Source organism: Cervus elaphus, chromosome 7, assembly GCF_910594005.1.
Source record: "Cervus elaphus chromosome 7, mCerEla1.1, whole genome shotgun sequence".
NCBI lineage: Eukaryota > Metazoa > Chordata > Mammalia > Artiodactyla > Cervidae > Cervus > Cervus elaphus.
The window spans coordinates 22555074-22573880 of NC_057821.1; the positions used below are offsets into that span (position 1 = coordinate 22555074).

General features: G+C 38.2%; 1 long non-coding RNA gene across 1 annotated transcript; it reads right to left on the reverse strand.

Moving 5' to 3' along the window:
* Nucleotides 1-11672: 11672 nt before the first annotated feature.
* On the reverse strand, nucleotides 11673-14579 carry LOC122697753. The gene is made up of 2 exons (XR_006342168.1): nucleotides 14483-14579; nucleotides 11673-11717 (listed from the first exon to the last, which is right to left on the reverse strand). It is a non-coding gene; the product is annotated as an uncharacterized LOC122697753 (long non-coding RNA).
* Nucleotides 14580-18807: the final 4228 nt, after the last annotated feature.

Here is an 18807-nt window from a genome sequence, read left to right on the forward strand (position 1 = left end):
ATCTAAAGACCATGGTTCTAAATCTGTGTTTTCTGAATTACATTGAATATGATGGTCATTGAGAAACAATTAAGAATGGGTAACAAGAACAAATAAAAATGATGGTGATCCTCATGATGCAAAGAATGGTGCAGTGTCAAGTAATTTGCCCACATACCTTGATGATTTCTGAAAAGAAGGAGACCCTAGCATTTGTACTTTCAACAACATGGTAGGTTGAATTCTGTGGTAGAAGAAGGTGACTCACCAAACAAAAACAGTTTTGGTGAAAGATTCTTTAAGGACATCTGGCAACGAATCAAAAAGTCCTGGCTCAGCTAGCAACTTTCCACTTAGTGATAAAGCTTTCCAAGTGCCAAGATACTGGAAAACAGATATCTTTGCAAGGATTTAGATTTATTTCCCGTTGTGAATAATGAGTGGATTTGCTGATACATAAGTCATTCTTTTTAGTTTGGTCATTGTAAAATCAACACATAATAGGAGATAACATTTGAATGCAGGAGTTTTTAAACATGCAATCCTCAGAATTAGACCCTGCTTCATGATGCCCTAAAATCTAGAATACCTGCAGTGTTTAGCGTTTATGTAAGGGGCGGGGGGGGGGGGGCGGGGGTGATATACACAGAGGTACACATGTCAAACCAAGCTTCATATAATTAACTTCCATAGTATGTTGGTCTGAGCCTACAGTATGTATGTAAATGCTCTGTATCTGAGACAAGATACATGGGTGGGGCTTCCAACAGATTTCAAAGTGTTCTAGACATTTCTAGAGGGCTAAGAAGAAAAATTAATCCAATTTTTCCCACTCTCCCAAAAAAATATTGGCATGATTATGTGCTCAGTTGCTTAGCTGTGTCCTACTCTTTGAGGCCTCATGGACTGTGGCCTGCCTGGCTTCTCTGCCCGCGAAATTTTCCAGACAAGAATATACTGGACTGGGGCACTATTTCCTACTCCAGGGGATTTTCCCAACACAGGGATAGAACCCCATTTCTTGTGTTCCCTGCATTGGAAAGTGGGTTCTTTACCACTAGCGCCACCTGGGAAACCCTGGCATGATATTAGATGTTTAAATTTATGCTGACAGTTCTCTGAAGTTTTCTGAAATAAAGTTAAAAATTATGTGGGGCATTGTTGCAATAAGTTTATACACACAGTCAGAGAATATGAAAAATTAAGTATTATCTATATTCCCATTACATTAATAAGTCAGGAGGGGAAAGACTTAACATACTGTGCAGAGCCCTGAAAGATTCCTAGAGAGAATTCTGAAAACCATATTTCAACAATGCCAGCATAGAAATGCTAGAGTGACTTGGCAAGTTGAACTTTCTGAACTCTAAGTATGACAAAAATGATTGTAACTACAACCAATCTACCTGAGATTACTACATGTGAAAATGATAGAAATATTGGTAGTAGCAGTAATTCAGAAGTTACCCACATTCTACCCATATGGTTTTCTTTGCCCAAGAAAATGAAAACTATTGGCTTTTGCACCTCAAATCTTATACAAGATAGTTTTAGGTATCTAATGTCAGTTGGTAATGGCCTTTTTCTTCTTTCTAGCTTTATTTACAGCACTCTATAACTTTAGAGTGTTAGCATAATGATTTGATTTATCCATAATGAAGCGATTACCACAAGTTCACTGAATATCCATCCTCTCATATAGATACAAAATAAAAGAAAAATTTTTTTTAATATTTTTCCTTGGAAGGGAGGTTCAGGATGGAGGGGACATATGTATACCCATGACCAATTTATATTGATGTATGGTAAAAACCATCATAATTATGTAAAGTAATTATCCTCCAATTAAAATAAATTAATTTTTAAAATATTCTTCCTTGTGATGAGAACTCAGGATTTACTCACGAAGAGTCAGACACAACTGAGCAAGCACACATGCAGTCATCACTTTACTATGTATATGTAGGTCAAGTCATGTTGTACACCTTAGATATACACAACTTTTATCAGAAAATAAATTAAAGTAGGTAATCAACATGATAAAAGTAGTAGCAGTCTTAGGCTTTATGTCTGAGACATGAATAAGTAACATCAGTGTCAAACAGGAAAAGAACTAAATCAAGCACAGGAGTGTGGGTTCATTTTTATGTTAGTCTCACATCTGTGTGTTCCTGAGAGAAGATATTAAATGGCTACATTTGAAAATAATATATGACTATATTCAATGGGAATGTTCCCTTAATATTGCCTACTGGAAATACCAAGGTCTTTGCAATAATAAAAAGTGGGACCACAGTTAAAGACATGGAAGTTAAAAGAGGTTAAATAATTGTCTATCATTGCACTTCAAAGGTAAAACTGATAGTTTTAAAGCCCTTATTTTCTATTTTAATGTCTGGGGTTTTTGTTATGTAACAATTTTTTATTACATAATCATAAAAAGAAAAATGCTTTCTCTTCTCTTATCAGGCTGCTCTTCTCAGGTGTCTGCCACATCCATCTCCCCAGGCCCCACCCTGATATTGCGCAACTATTATATTTCTTCCATTGGGTTGCCCCCTCCCCTTTTTGACCTCATGTATCATCCATAATTCAAGGTCTAATTAAAGTTCTACATTGTTCATGTAACTTTCACTACTCCAATCTATAGCAATCATTACATTTCTTATACTACTAATGAACATTTAAGCTATACAGAATGAATTAATATATACTTACTGTGCTATTAAGCCATTTGATAGTTTTGTATCTCTAAATAGATGGAAAACTCCACCAGCAAGGCTGGGACACATATATACTATGTTAGCACACAGCAAAGAACAGAGTATAATACATAATGGAAACATAGTAAATAAAACCTTCTTATTGACTCAGTGATTCATTCATTTGTTCATGATAATTGCAAATGCATATTCTTTATATATTAAAAGTCACAGAGGAATTCCGATTCTGGTACTGAAGAAAAAAATGGGGCCAGACTTTCATCCTACTTTGCAAAACTGTTAGTTGCTCAGTTGTGTCTGACTCTTAGCAACCCCATGGTTGCAAGGCTCACCAGGCTCCTCTGTCCATGGAATTCTCCAGGCAAGAATACCAGAGTGGGTAGCCATTCCCTTCTCCAGGGGATCTCCTCCTACTTTAAACTAGAAAACCAGGTAAAACATATATAAAACAACATTTTCAGATACTGGACTAGAGGCAGTGTGAGACAATGACTTTCAAGAAAACAGGACTGAGGTACCTGAGTCCTATAATTATTTTGCTTTCTGCAGGCGCTTTCCAGACCACAGTGAAGAGAAGGGAAGCAAAGAGAGTCAGGCAGTGTTGCTGAATTAAAAAGAGATTATCGAGTTCAGGGAGGTTAAGTTGCCTAAAACCTATGGGACAGAATCTCTGAGGGAATAAAATTACAGACAGAGAGCTACCTAGAGATGTTTAGAAGGCTGCCCTTGAGTCTCAGACTGAGCACTGCTTTATCCCTGAACGCCACTGGTGAGCAGTAAGCTGAACAATTCCCTGAGTTTCTATAGAGATGGGAAATTTGTGTTTGTATCAGTCAAAAGGCGTCTTGACATATGGAGCTTCGAACAGAGTCGCAAAAGTCAAGTATATGTCAATTGAAAAGAAAGAAAGAAAGAAATTATAGAACTGGCCAAAGCAATCTATAATTTCAGAAAGACCAGACATTACTTGGGGTTGGTACAGAATTGGACTGACTGCAGGGGAAGAGAGGATATATTTTCAAGGAGATAAAAAATATTTAATTCATAAGTTGATAACAAAAGTATATATGGCTGTCCAAGTTTATAAAATTCTACATTTAAATGGATATATTTAATTTTAGAAACGGATACTCTTAAAATTAAATTTATCAGTAAAAAATAATTATGACAGAGCTCCTAGCAAGCAGCCACCATTTAAATTTACATTTTGACATCTTTGCTTCAAAGTTTAGGCTTAAAGATGTTATAGGCATGCTTCCAGCACCTGAACCCATAGAAAGTCACTTATGTACAGATGGTAATTGAAGTCATTGTTTGGATACAACCAGATGGAAAGAGTATATAGGATAATGTGACAATTTCCTTACCCATTTGGTTTGGTTCTTATCTTAAATTACCCTGAAATAGGGTTTGCACTTAAAACTTTCCTATACAGACGAATGCAGGAAAGTTGGAACATTTGTGGGATAATTTGAATAAAAAGAGAGAGAGCTTCAATAAAAAAGAAAGAGAAAACCTCAGTAGCACTGGAATAAATGAAAATTTTGAAACCCAAATAGATTTGCACTATTTAGAAGTTATTGGATTTTGAACTGAAAGCTTTACAATTGGTTATGGGAATGCAAAGAGGAACCTGCCCCTGCAACCCCCACCCTGTTTCTGAAGGCTAAATTGGAAATGACAGCAGGAATTAAACTGTGGAATTTCAGAGTAGTACATCAATGACAAATAACTAATTTTTTTCTTCCTGTTATGCACTTTGTCAGAAATATTCTTGGGATTGGGTTTTTCCAAAGACTATAAAAACAAATCTAAAGCACAAGAAAACCCACAATAGCTTTCAGTTCACAAATGAGAGAATAGCCTCCAAATAAAAGTATCTCATCTTATCAGACTGTTGCTTCGGACATTCCTGATAGAGTTAAGGAAGCTGGAATCTAGCCATCAATAAGCATGTTCACATGGCAAAACCACAACATCAATGGCTCTATTTTTGCACAGCACACTATTTTGTCAAACTTAATACAAACCAGATAGGAGACAGATAGTATTTTTATACAAAATGGAAACTAAGATCTCCAAATAAAGGACGGTACTTGCAACCTCCTGATCAGACTCTCCCAGATTGTGCACATGTATTATTTTAAAGAAAAGAACATTCACATATGATACAATAAAAATTAAAATCCATTGAATTTTTTTAAAAATAAAAACTGTTTCAACCACTTTAGAAAAAGGAGATAATCAATATGGAGAGACTAGCTACTTTTTGAAATCCATTTTTGGGGAAATGCTCTGATTTTCAGAGACCCCTGGGGGAAATAAGATGGAATGATAAAGAAGCTGATGAAATTTGCCTTTGTCATCCTTTTTCTTAATTTTTAGCATTGTTTTCCAATTTCATTTACTGCCCACTCTAGTTTTCTATACCTGTTATAGATACTTGGTGTGATGTCTTGCTTCACTGCCTTTGAGACAGTTCAGTTGAGTTAAGAGACTGTCATGCTTTTCCTTCCAATAAGAATAAAACTAAGAAAATTTAGCCTTGGTTTAATATTCTCTTAAATGCAGACTTTCATTCATAAACTGGGAGAGAACATTTTCAAAGGATTTCTCAGTTTTCTTCCTGACTTGCTCTCTCTGCTCCTTTCTCTCCTTCCTTACCTCCTTCATTTTTAACCTACAAATCAAAACAAACACATATTCTTGCCCCATATTTTAAATAAGACTCAGGAAATATTTATGATTTCCTCCCCTGCCCAAGATCACATAGGTTGGACTGGGAGATTATAATCAAGAGCATTCATGCTCTGTTCATTCATGATGTAAATACCAAATTTCCATAGGTACCTGGAGCTCTTCAAAGCAATGGAAAGGAGGTGTTAAATGAGAAAGACCCAGGCTTTCCCTCTAGTGGTCCATCCAGCAAGATAGATGGGCAATGAACAAGTCCCTGTGAAGGTGAGAAGACATGTGAAGGAAATTTAAAAGATGCATTGTGAGTGAATGGCAATGGGGCACAACAGACTTTTGGAATCAAGGAAGTTATCTTCTTAGAAAATGGTGTTTCAATTGAGGCCTGAAGAAAAAGTCAAAATTAGATTAAAAAGGAAGTAGAGAGAAGGGAGCGTTAAATTTAAGGGAGCAGAAGGCAATCCAAGTGCATGGAAAATCTGGAAAGTGAAGATGATCAGTATAAAGAGAATTTACTCGGGCGAGAGGTCCCTGAACTTTACATTTGTTTTCCTCTGTCTAAATGCTCTGTCCCCAGATGGACTTACGGCTCATTGCTTCTCATTCCAGTTTTGGCTCAAATGCTAAAGTCTTCTTTGACTACGTAATTTAAAATTCAGTACTCCCAGCACTCATTATTTACCTCTATTCTGTAGTATCTTTTGATATAAATTATGCTTCTGTCTCTCTCCCTCATCTAGGATGTAAGCCCTGTTAGAGCAGGAGATCTGAACTGCCTTGTTCTCACTACCAAGAAGAACTAGGGCTTAGTACGTGGAGAGTAAATATGTGTCAAATAAAAGACAAAGAGACAAGTAGAGAGAAATGAGTACACAGGCAGGAGCAGACAGGTTAGGATGCCATATGCTATGAAAATAATTTTCTTCTTTAGTGACAATGAAAAAGATTGAGGAATAGATTTAAATAAGGAAATAAGATGATTTGCGTTTTCAGAAAAAAATAAGAATACTTTGTTTTTAATGTGGAAATCAGCTCCAAAGGGGAAGAGATGTATGTGGTGGAGGATAGCAAGGAATTCACTGTGGTGACTGAAGTCACAGATGTTACAAAGATGTTAAAAAGTTACAGAGCCACCAGGACTGGAAAACTGAAATGCAACACCCTCATTGAAAAGGGCTTTGTGTACCCAACTAAGAATTCAAACTTAGCTTTGCAAATAGCATGATGTTATTCTAGGCTACTCTAGGAAGGAGAAAGATATTTAATGTTTTGGAAGAATGACACTGATACCAGCATCTAGAAAGCTGAATCAGGGCTTGATATGAATGAATGTGCCAACCGGAGATAAACGACTTGTTTAAGATTATGCAATCAATAAAGAGCAGAGTTGAAATTCTGACTTTAAACTTAATGTTACTACCACTAAGTTACCTATTTGTTATGATAATATTACATAACAGCAATAGCGATGACATCACTTATTAGTTAGATAAATACGTCTGTACATGATAGCATGTATTCTTCACAGTAGTCTTGTAAGGTAACTACTATTATTATTCCATATATGTGTGTGTGTCTGTGTCTGTGTGTGTGTGTGTGCGTGTACACACATCCTCACGCAACCACGCAAGTTGAGTGATGCTGGAGGCATGGGTCTCCCAGGCTCCAAGTCTGGACGACCCACACACTTTCCAGTGGCCTTCTTCTATTTGTCCCGCTCTTTGCCTGTAGCTTGTGTAGAGTCAACAGCACAAGAGACAACTCTACACAAGTTTCAGGCAAAGACTGGGACAAAGAGAAGAAGTCAACAACACAAGAGACGACTCTCCTTGGACTTCACGGAGATCAAATCGGCCAATCGAAAAGGAAATCAGTCCTGAATATTCATTGGAGGGACTGATGCTGAAGCTGAAGCTCCAATACTTTGGCCACCTGATGTGAAGAACTGACTCACTGGAAGAGACCCTGATGCTGGGAAAGATTGAAGGCAGGAGGAGAAGGGGATGACAGAGGATGAGATGATAGGATGGCCTCACTGACTTGATGGACATGAGTTTCAGCAAGCTCTAGGAGTTGGTGATGGACAGGGAACCTGGCATGCTGCAGTCCAAGGGGGTTGCAAAGAATCAGACACGACTGAGCAACTGAACTGAACTGAACTTGCCTGAGGCTGGGACTAAAGTTGGTGCTTTCCTTTCTTTCCTCTGTAATTAATGTCCTCTCATCTCTCTTGTTGAAGGAGATAATTCTTTTGGGGTTTCCCTTGCTCAAACAGTCTGAGTAAAGTAGCCATTCCCTGGCAATTTGAGTCCTGGAGAATGTGTGGAGCTGATTAAATACACACAATTTGGTGATATTAATACTCTTATTACACAGAAGCAGAGATCACAAGAAATAGCGTGTGAGTCACACAAAGCCATTTCATGGAGGAGAAAATGGAAACTCAGAGAAAGAAAATAATTTAAGGCAAACAAAACAGTCACCCTACCACCAAAACCAAACCAAAACAAAACAAAAACAAGTTCTTTTTGAGGACACAACCTATAATCTTTCTATTATATCACCTACTTTCATAATATCCTCTTACAAATTAGGTTAAAGTATAAAACTTCCCAACCCAGGGATGATACCCACAGTTTCTGCATCTCCTGTACTGGAGGGCAGATTGTTTACCACTGTGCCATCTGGGAAGCTATAACATACTGTAGAAAGGTTTTCAATTTCAGTTTTAAAATGAAAAGTTTCATTTATAAGGAAAATTCATTTGTGCTCAATTCTTTATTCCCATTGGTGCTGGATTATTATAGAATAGGAAATGCTTATACCAACTACTCTTTTGTGGAATTAAGTCTGTATCCACTTGTGTCAAAAGAGAGAAACCATACAAAACAACTCAATCTCTCCATTTTCATGATAGTTCAGATGAAAATGAAATAAGAGTATTAATCCTTGCTTACATGACTTGGCTACTATGGGAAGGCAAGATTTTGTTAGGCAATCACATTTGCCCAGAAGCTATTTTAGAAAATATTTCTCTAACCAACGGGTGATGCAATTCTCTAATTCACACACATTGGTGTTTTACAATGATCGATTCTCACTTTTTACTGAGACACTTACTATGAAATTAGTTTTGGCTCCACAGAGTCATCATCGTTATTTAAGAAACATTGACTTCTGTTAGAGGTCAAAGCACAAAAACCATTTGGCTTCTGTGCTTGTGCCCAAAATAATTAGTTATATATAGATTTCACCTTCTCTTTGGTGAAGAGCAAACATAGCAGGGGTCTCAAAGCCTACGGCAGCCAAGTAATATTGAACAATGTTTGTTGTGTGCAAAGATGTCAGGTCTATAACAAGTTTAGGGGCTGAAATCCAGCCAACATTCAACCTGCTAGATTCAAGAAAGAGTAACTTCTTTTCCAATTTGCCCAGAGTCTTGCAGAGTTTGGCAGAGGCTGATGAATTATTATATGACTGTGGGTGAACACTTTTAAGCACTTTTAAGTTGGACAAGAGTTAGTGACTGAACCTCAGTTTCTTCAACTATTAAAATAATAATGATAATACTTAGACCATAAAATGCATATTATGTAATTACATCGTAAATGCTCTACTCAGGCATATGTGTCATCACTCACAATTTTAATTTAATTGGTCCTTTTTCTAGATATATCCTATCTCTCTTTCCTAGAGAAAATAGTATTTCCTGATAATTATTTCTGGTAAAATTTGTTACCTGATAATTATTCTCTAGCAAAACAAGTTCTGTTCCCAATTTGTTAAAATTGGCTCCATCTTTAAATATTTATTCTGGCAAATGCTGGTGTTATGAATAATTTATGGACAAGTTAGCACAAGAGCTAGAGTAGTTAGAAGAGAATCTTGAGTGGTTTCTAGCATATATATTTGATGTAGTTAGAAGCAAAAAAAAATGTGGTCAAAAAATCTGTGCAAATGCATATTGGAATAAAAGATGCAATGTAAATTTCTATCAACTCACTTCCCACGTAAAAATATATCTCTAAGCAGGCACGCCTTTTCCCATTTTCCTCTAGTTTTACAGAGAATTCAGTACACATTTCATATTACCCAGAAAAAAATCCACTCAATTGAAAAGCTCAGGGAGCTATGCAAAATTCATTGAAAAGATTGTAGTAACTTTGTAAGATGTTTACATTTCCCACCCTACAGCAAATTTCTCAAAACAGGCATATCTAGCTTTAAAAATCCTCTAATCCTCAGAAGCCTATTCACAGGATTAGTCGTCTTCATTTTTATCCCATGCAGCTCCTTCCTCCCTACCCTGCACCATTTTTTTCGGGCTTCTCTCTCCCACTTCCATAAACTGCGACTGGCTCCTTACGTTAATACTCAAAACAGTTCAGCAAATTGCACACCTACAGTTACACCACCACTATCCAAGCAAGGACCCTCCATTTAGGGGGACCCATGTCACCTTAAAATAGCACAGGGGAGAAGGAGGAGGAAAAGGATAAAATCTTCACATTTAGATACATGCATGAGCTTATTTTATTCATTGAATAAGATTTTATCGTGTTTTCTTTTACTTTTCTGAACTCTTATCTGGCAACCCATAAAGGGGCATGTCCATTACATTTTAAATGTACTTCTGCTGCTGAGACAAAGTTCACTCTTCAGGACACAATGGCTTTGTCCAAGTACTTCAAAGAGTCAGGCAATGTGACCGACTTTGTATGCTTCCTCACTCAGTCATGACTTAGTCACTCAGCGACCCCATGGACTGTAGTCCACCAGACTCCTCTGTCCATGGGATTCTCCAGGCAAGAAAACTGGAGTGGGTTGCCATTTCCTTCTCCCAGGGATCTCCCTGACCCAGGGATTGAACCTATGTCTCCTGCGCTGCATGTGATTCTTTACCTACTGAGCCACTGGGAGGCATAGTTTGCTTGCCGTGATCTACAACTGTAGAAGGTGGGGTTGGGGTAAATTCTTTCCAAAGGCTCTTTGGATGCTTTGGATTCATCCAGGAGACTCTTTGGAGCAGATGATTCCTAGCTGCAAGTCCCAAGAATTCTCCCACAGCTGAGAGGTCAGATGTGTGTGGATACAGAGGTGCTACAAGGCACAGAAAGGCTCCAAAATCACTGCAGATGGTGACTGCAGCCACAAAGTTAAAAGACTCTTGCTACTTGGAAGTAAAACTATGACAAACCTAGACAGCATATTAAAAAACAGAGACATCATTTTGCTGACAAAGGTCCATATGGTCAAAGCTATGGTTTTTCCAGTAGTCACGTACGGATGTAAGAGTTGGACCGTAAAGGAGGCTGAGTGCCGAAGAACTGATGCTTTCAAATTGTGGTGCTGAAGAAGACTCTTGAGAGTCCCCTGGACAGCAAGGAGATCAAACCAGTCATTCCTACAGGAAATCAACCCTGAGTATTCATTGGAAGGACTGATGCTAAAGCTGAACTCCAATACTTTGGCCACTTGATGCGAAGAGTCAACTCATTAGAAAAGACCCTCATGCTGGGAAAGATTGAAGGCAGCAAGAGAAAGAGATGGCAGAGGATGAGATGGTTGGATGGCATCACCGACTTAGCAGATGTGAGTTTCAACAAACCCTGGGAGATAGTGAAGGACAGGGCAGTCTGGCGTGCTGCAGTCCTTGGGGTCATAGAGTCGGACGTAGCGACCGAACAACAATAGGGCACAAAAGACCTTAAAATTTTTATACTATTCATTCACTACATGCTTTTCCCAAAACAGTAAAAAAAAAAAAAAAAAAAAAAAAATGACACTTTGCAGGCATGAATGTTAAGCAGTAAATTTTTAGACTGATTGGACTAGGGCACAAATGGCATTGGTGTAAAATCTTTCTGCAAGTTATAGACTCAAAAGATGTACTTGTATCCATATCTATGCACAGATGTATTTGTTTTATGAAAGGGAGAGAAAAGACAAGTTTTTTTTTCTTATCCCAATGATTCAGGTGAAAATTAAAGGGTGGGATATATTATTTGCGTGTGGTTGCGTATGAGCATGAAATGTTCCCTTGGTATCTCTAATTTTCTTGAAGAGATTTCTGGTCTTTCCCATTCTATTGTTTTCCTCTATTTCTCTGCACTGATCACTGAGGAAGTCTTCCCTATCTCTTCTTGCTATTCTTTGGAACTCCGCATTCAAATGGGTATATCTTTCCTTTTCTCCTTTGCCTTTTGCTTCTCTTCTATTCACAGCTATTTACAAGGCCTCCTCAGACAGCCATTTTGCCTTTTTGCATTTCTTTTCCTTAGGGATGGTCTTGATCCCTGCCTTCTATACAATGTCACGGACCTCTGTCCCTAGTTTTTCAGGCGCTCTGTTTATCAGATCTAATCCCTTGAATCTAAGACTCTTGAGAGTCCTTTGGACTGCAAGGAGATCAAACCAGTCCATCCCAAAGGAAATCAGTCCTGAATATTCATTGGAAGGACTGATGCTGAAGCTGAAACTCCAATACTTCGGCCACCTGATGCAAAGAACTGACTCATTTGAAAAGACCCTGATGCTGGGAAAGATTGAAGGCAGGAGGAGAAGGGGATGACAGAGGATGAGATGGCTGGATGGCATCACTGACTCAATGGACATGAGTTTGAGTAAATTCTGGGAGTTGGGGATGGACAGGGAGGGCTGGTGTGCTGTAGTCCATGGGCTCGCAAAGAGTCAGACACAACTGAGCAACTGAACTGACTGGGTATGGGCAAGTTATACAAATTTAGGAAAATTTGGGTACAAAGAGGACTGTTATCTGGCCTGGGAAAGAGTGTGGCAAAGACCTGGGAAGTGGAAAATTTTCATCTCTTGCATGCAATCCAGAACCCCCTTAGCATGTTAAGATATGAGAGTAAGAATATTAAAAAAAAAAATTCCATGTGACATAAACAGAAGTGACTGTGACATCGATTCTTCAAGGAGCTCTTTACTTAATGAAAAAAGAGAGTAATGGTTAGTAATACTTCTTGACCTAAAGCCACAAGTAACCATTAAAGATATTAACACTCAGAATGTCTGTGGAGAATGTCAATGCCCCCAGGATTGGAAGTAAAGACAATGGCAAAATGGGAGGAGAAGACTGGGGTTATGTTAATTTCCCTGGTAAGGACTTCAAGCCCCAAACTGCTCTCAGGTCAGTTCAGGCCAGTTAAGTCACTCAGTCCTTGTGACCCCATGGACTGCAGCACATCAGGCTTCCCAGTCCATCAAGTCTTGGAGCTTGCTCAAACCCATTTCCATTAAGTCGGTGATGCCATCCAACCATCTCATCCTCTGTCATCCCCTTCTTCTCCTGCCTTCAATTTTGTCCAGCATCAAGGTCTTTTCCATTAAGTCAGGTATTGGAGCTTCAGCTTCAGCATCAGTCCTTCAAATGAATATTCAGGACTGATTTCCTTTAGGATGGGCTGGTTTGATCTCCTTGCAGTCCAAGGGACTCTCAAGAGTCTTCTCCAACACCACAATTCAAAAGCATCAATTCTTTGGCACTCAGCTTTCTTTATAGTCCAAGTCTCACATCTATACATGACTACTGGAAAAAACCATAGCTTTGACTAGACAACCTTTGTTGTTAAAGTAACATTTCTGCTTTTTAATATGCTGTCTAGGTTGGTCATAGCTTATCTACCAAGGAGCAAGTGTCTTTTAATTTCATGGCTGCAGTCACCATCTGCATTGATTTTGGAGCCCAAGAAAATAAAGTCTGTCACTGTTTCCACTGTTTCCCCATCTATTTGCCATGAAGTGATGGGACCAAATGCCGTGATCTTAATTTTTTGAATGTTGAGTTTTAAGCCAGCTTTTTCACTCTCCTCTTTCAATTTCACCAAAAGGCTCTTTAGTTCCTCTTTGCTTTCTGCCATAAAGGTGGTGTCATCTGCACATCTGAGGTTATTGATATTTCTCCTGGCAATCTTGATCCAGCCTGTGTTTCATCTAACCCAGCATTTTGCATGATGTACTCTGCATATAAGTTAAATAAGCAGGGTGACAATATACAGCCTTGACATACTCCTTTCCCTATTTGGAACCAGTTTTTTGTTCCATGTCCAGTTCTAACTGTTGCTTCCTGACTTGTATACAGATTTCTCAGGAGGCAGGTCAGGTGGTCTGGTATTCCCATCTCTTTCAGAATTTTATACAGTTTGTTGTGATCCACACAGTCAAAGGTTTTAGCATAGTCAATGAAGAAGAAATAGATATTTTCTTGGAATTCTTTTGCTTTTTCTCTGATCCAATGGATGTTGGCAATTTGATCTCTAATTCCTCTGCCTTTTCTAAATTCAGCTTGAACATCTGGAAGCTCATGGTTCACATACTGTTGAAGCCTAGCCTGGGGAATTTGGAGCATTACTTTGCTAGTGTGTGAGGTGAGTGCAATTGTGCGGTAGTCTGAGCATTCTTTGGCACTGTCTTTCTTTGGGATTAGAATGAAAACTGACCTTTTCCAGTCCTGTGGCCACTACTGAGTTTTCCAAATTTGCTGGCATATTGAGTGAAGCACTTTCACAGCATCATCTTTTAGGATTTGAAATAGCTCAACTGGAATTCCATCATATCCACTAGCTTTGTTTGTAATGATGCTTCCTAAGGCCCACTTGACTTCACACTCCAGGTTTCTGGCTCTAGGCAAGTGATCACACCATCGTGGTTATCTGGGTCATGAAGATCTTTTTTGTACAGTTCTTCTGTGTATTCTTGCCACCTCTTCTTAATATCTTCTGCTTCTGTTAGGTCCATACCAATTCTGTCTTTTACTGTGCCCACCTTTGCATGAAATGTTCCCTTGGTATCTCTAACTTTCTTGAAGAGATCTCTAGTCTTTCCCATTCTGTTGTTCTCCTCTATTTCTTTGCATTCATCGCTGAGGAAGGCTTTCTTATCTCTTCTTGCTATTCTTTGGAGCTCTGCATTCAGGTGGGTATATCTTTCCTTGTCTCCTTTGTCCTTGCTTCTCTTCTTTTCTCAACTATTCGTAAGGCCTCCTCAGACAACCATTTGGCCTTTTTTAATTTCTTTTTCTTGGGGATGGTTTTGATCACGGCTTCCTGTACAATGTTACAAACCTCTGTCCACAGTTCTTTAGGCACTCTCTCTATCACATCTAATCCCTTGAATCTATTTGTCACTTTCACTGTATGATTGTAAGGGATTTGATTTAGGTCATACCTGAATGATCTAATGGTTTTCCCTGCTTTCAATTTAAGTCTGAATTTGGCAATAAGGAGTTCAAGATCTGAGCCACAGTCAGCTCCCAGTCTTGTTTTTGCTGACTGTATAGAGCTTCTCCATCTTTGACTGCAAAGAATATAATCAGTCTGATTTCAATATTGACCATCTGGTGATGTCCATGTGTAGAGTCATCTCTTGTGTTGTTGGAAGGGGATGTTTGCTATGACCAGTGTGTTTTCTTGCCAAAACTCTGTTAGCCTTTGCTTCATTTTGTACTCCAAGGCCAAACTTGCCTGTTACTCCAGGTATCTCTTGACTTCCTACTTTTGCATTCCAGTTCTCTATGATGAAAAGGACATCTTCTTTTGGTGTTAGTTCTAGAAGGTCTTGTTGGTCTTCAAAGAACCATTCAACTTCAGCACTTTCAGCATTAGTGGTTGGGGCATAGACTTGGATTACTGTGGTATTGAACGGTTAGCCTTGGAAATGAACAGAGATCATTAGGCATTTACACCTAAAAATTATATTTCCTCAGGATGCAGTGGCCTGGAAAAAAATGTGTGCAACCTGGGTTTTAAATAAGAAATAAAACTAGAATTATGAACCAAAAATTGGAAAACAATGATAGTCCATTAGGTAAATGCAACAAATATAACTGCTTTTCCTTGGAATCTCTGTTTCACCCACTGCTGATAATACACTTTGTGATTTCCAAATGAGAAATCACTTTAGAAGTAGAAATAATTTTGACTAAGATTGATGACTAAACTTTTGGTTGCTACAGCTGACAAACACTGAATTTGAACCCCAAGATTTCTCCAGGTTTTTCCTCTTTTTTCATAATAGAAGTTACCTTTCTTTGACATTTTTAGATTCATGTGAATGTATTTATAGTTTGGGTTATAGTTGTCTCTCCAAAAAAAAGGAAGGGAAACTTAGACATTTTAGAGGATACAGATAAAAGAGGAACTTATGAATTTAAGTTTGTTAATACACTAAAATGCTTTCTCCAAATGCCAATTTTAATTTCTCTCTTCAGTCATTGCTAAATAGAAAAGAATTTTTCTCTGTGATATTCTGCATATGCAGGCATATACACACATATATAAACCTCTCCCAACTTTCCAAGCTTAAAAAACCCCTCAAAGTATTAATTTTTAAAGTGTCCAAAGTATTCTAGCCTGGGAAGTCTTATAGGTATGGTTAAAATTAATTTATAACCTGAAAATTGCTTCTTATACAAGAGTGTCCCTTCAGGCCATCTTAGAGCACCTGATATTCTGTCCAAAGGTATTGGCTCAAATCTGGCTTATCAAGTTCAAAAACTTCCAAATTATTGTCCTAGGGGAATCACATAACTGAGATTAGTTACTTTGGGGAAAAAAAAAAACAATTCTAGCTTAACTTACTTTGCTATTTTTAATGTACAGTTTTGGCACAATATCCAAACCATTGCTGGCATTTTGTAGAGAGCTGAAATATCCCTGGGGGCTAGCCAGTACAGTACAATGAAAGAAATAGGCATTTTTAAAAAATCATTCAATTACTCCAAAATCTTTGTAACTGTTTTTCATAGTATAAGGTGCCTGCCAGGGTCTGAAAAATGCTTTTTTTTCTACCTTAATTTTTGTTGATGCCCAAATTTCCACTATCAAAAATTTATAAATCTAGCTAGAGGCTTTGATCTTTATCTAATGCAAATTCCCCCGGGTTAGTTTTAATTCCTGTGGTTCATTTACTCTTTATTCAAGCAGCAGAAAGAAGACTGACAAGAAGCCAAGGGAGAAGTTGAGGTTACCAGCTCTGGAGCTGTCACTTCGTGATTAAACTGGTGCACGACCCCAGTGTCCCAGAGGGTTCATCTTAAGTTCATTCTTACAACATACATGGGGCGTCTTCTGTTTGAATGACATTATCTAAGCACCGGCAAGACATTTTATTACATCAGCCTTCACAGAAATTGCATTCTAGTTAGGAAGAACCCAGTTTAAAATATGAGAAAAAAATTCATGTACCAAATGAATCTTCATATTGAATTGACTTCACTTTCACTTAAATGTTTAAAAATAGTCTGAACCAAAATATAATCATGTCACATACCCAATTACTGGAAAAATTGCATAGTTTCCATTTACGTTTTAGACTTCAAAATAAAGCAGAGAGGATGTCTACAAAGGGAAGGTTAATATTAAGTTCACGGAATACGTAGATTTACCTTAAATGGGAGGGAGGGGAACATTTTTAAAATACATGACTTGCTTCTGAATGACAAGTTATTTTCTACATCAAATGAGTCCTATTTTGTGTGTGAAGTATTTTCTATATGACCGCTCCAGTTCAGGGGTTCCTCAAACCCCTCAAATTGAAGATCTAACATTCTTGGTCAGTCTGTACTTGTTAGGCAGTGATAGTGTCCTACACTCCCTTCGATTGCACTGAAGAATGTCCTTTAAAAAGGCAGCATATTTGATTCTGGCTGTTGTGCTCTAGAAGAGATGAAGCCAATCTGGGAAATATTCAAAGATGTTAATAGTACAGGTAAACTTTCCTTTTCATGAGCATCTGTTTGGAGAACAGACATGTTTAACTCACAGAATAAAAGGGAAGTAAAACTCATTAAATATAGGTGCTATAGAAAAGATAGGATGTTCTTATGGGGTGGGGGAGAGTAGAATTCATCTGGCTGGCCTGTGTTCTTGAATTAAATGGAATGTAGATATTATAGCTAGCAACATTTTAACTCCACATTGAGATACTTATTGAAGAACTGCAATGCCAATATGAGCCTATCTCAGTAAGAACTGAACAACCATTGAGCATAGTTTAAACAAGAAATTGTCAGGGCCTCTATAGAGGATGTTTAAGTAGAGGGTGACTTTTAAGATGCAGATAACCTAGGACTTAAATAAATATTAAATCCAAATAATAGAACCCTTGTAGCTTACACATGTGAGAGGTTAACAAACAAATAAAAATGAAGCGTCAAACTTAAGTTCACATCCACTGTGAGATTCCCATTCAACAAATTACAAAAATTGTAGCCATGTTAAGCATAAACTTGATTTAAAAAGAAGCTCAGTGCACCAGCCCTGAGCACGCTGCCTCATGCATCGAACCTCGACTGGTGATCTATTTCACACATGATAATATACATATTTCACTGCTGTTCTCTCAAATGGGAAGGGAGGTAGGAGGGAGGGTCAGGATGGGGAACATATGTACACCCATGGCTGATTCATGGGAATGTATGGCAAAAACCACCACAATATTGTAAAGTCATTAGTCTCCAATTAAAATTTTTAACAATGCATGACCAAAAAAATAAAAAGAAGCTCATTTTAGTTTTCAAGGATCACAGGAAGGGTGCTACTGACAAAATACCCTGAGAGAAGATGCAGTGGTTCCTCCCTCTTTCCTGGTGTATCCATCTGCTAGGGCTACTTTGTGGTTAAACACACTTAAATTCGATGGCTTAAAGTAACAAAAATTTGTCCTCACAATTTTGGAAGTTAGAAATCTGAACTCAAGGTGTCAAGAAGGCCATGCTCCCTCTAAAGAGCCTCAGAAAGAATCCTTTCTTGCTTCTTTCTAGATTCAGGAGGCTCCAGGCAAGCCTTGATGTTCCTTGACTTAAAGCTGTATCACTCCAATCTCTGTCGTTATCTTCAACTGTAATTGAAGATCTAACAACCTTGGTCAGTCTGTACTTGTTAGGCAGTGACAGTATCCTACACTGTCCTATTCTGATCCGTGGTTCTATTTCTAAACATGCCTCTCCTTTCTCTGATAAAGTGATCAGTCATTGGATTCATGATCCACTCTAATTCTAGGGAGATTTCCTCACCTAATTACTTCTTCAGTGGCTGACTTTATTTTTTTGGGCTCCAAAATCACTGCAGATGGTGATTGCAGCCATGAAGTTAAAAGACGCTTACTCCTTAAGGAAAATTATGACCAACCCAGACAGCATATTAAAAAGCAGAGACATTACTTTGTCAACAAAGGTCCGTCTAGTCAAGGCTATGGTTTTTCCATTAGTCATGTATGGATGTGAGAATTGGACTATAAAGAAAGCTGAGCACCGAAGAATTGATGCTTTTGAACTGTGGTGTTGGAGAAGACTCTTGAGAGTCCCTTGGACTGCAAGGAGATCCAACCAGTCCATCCTAAAGGAAATCAGTCCTGGGTGTTCACTGGAAGGACTGATGATGAAGCTGAA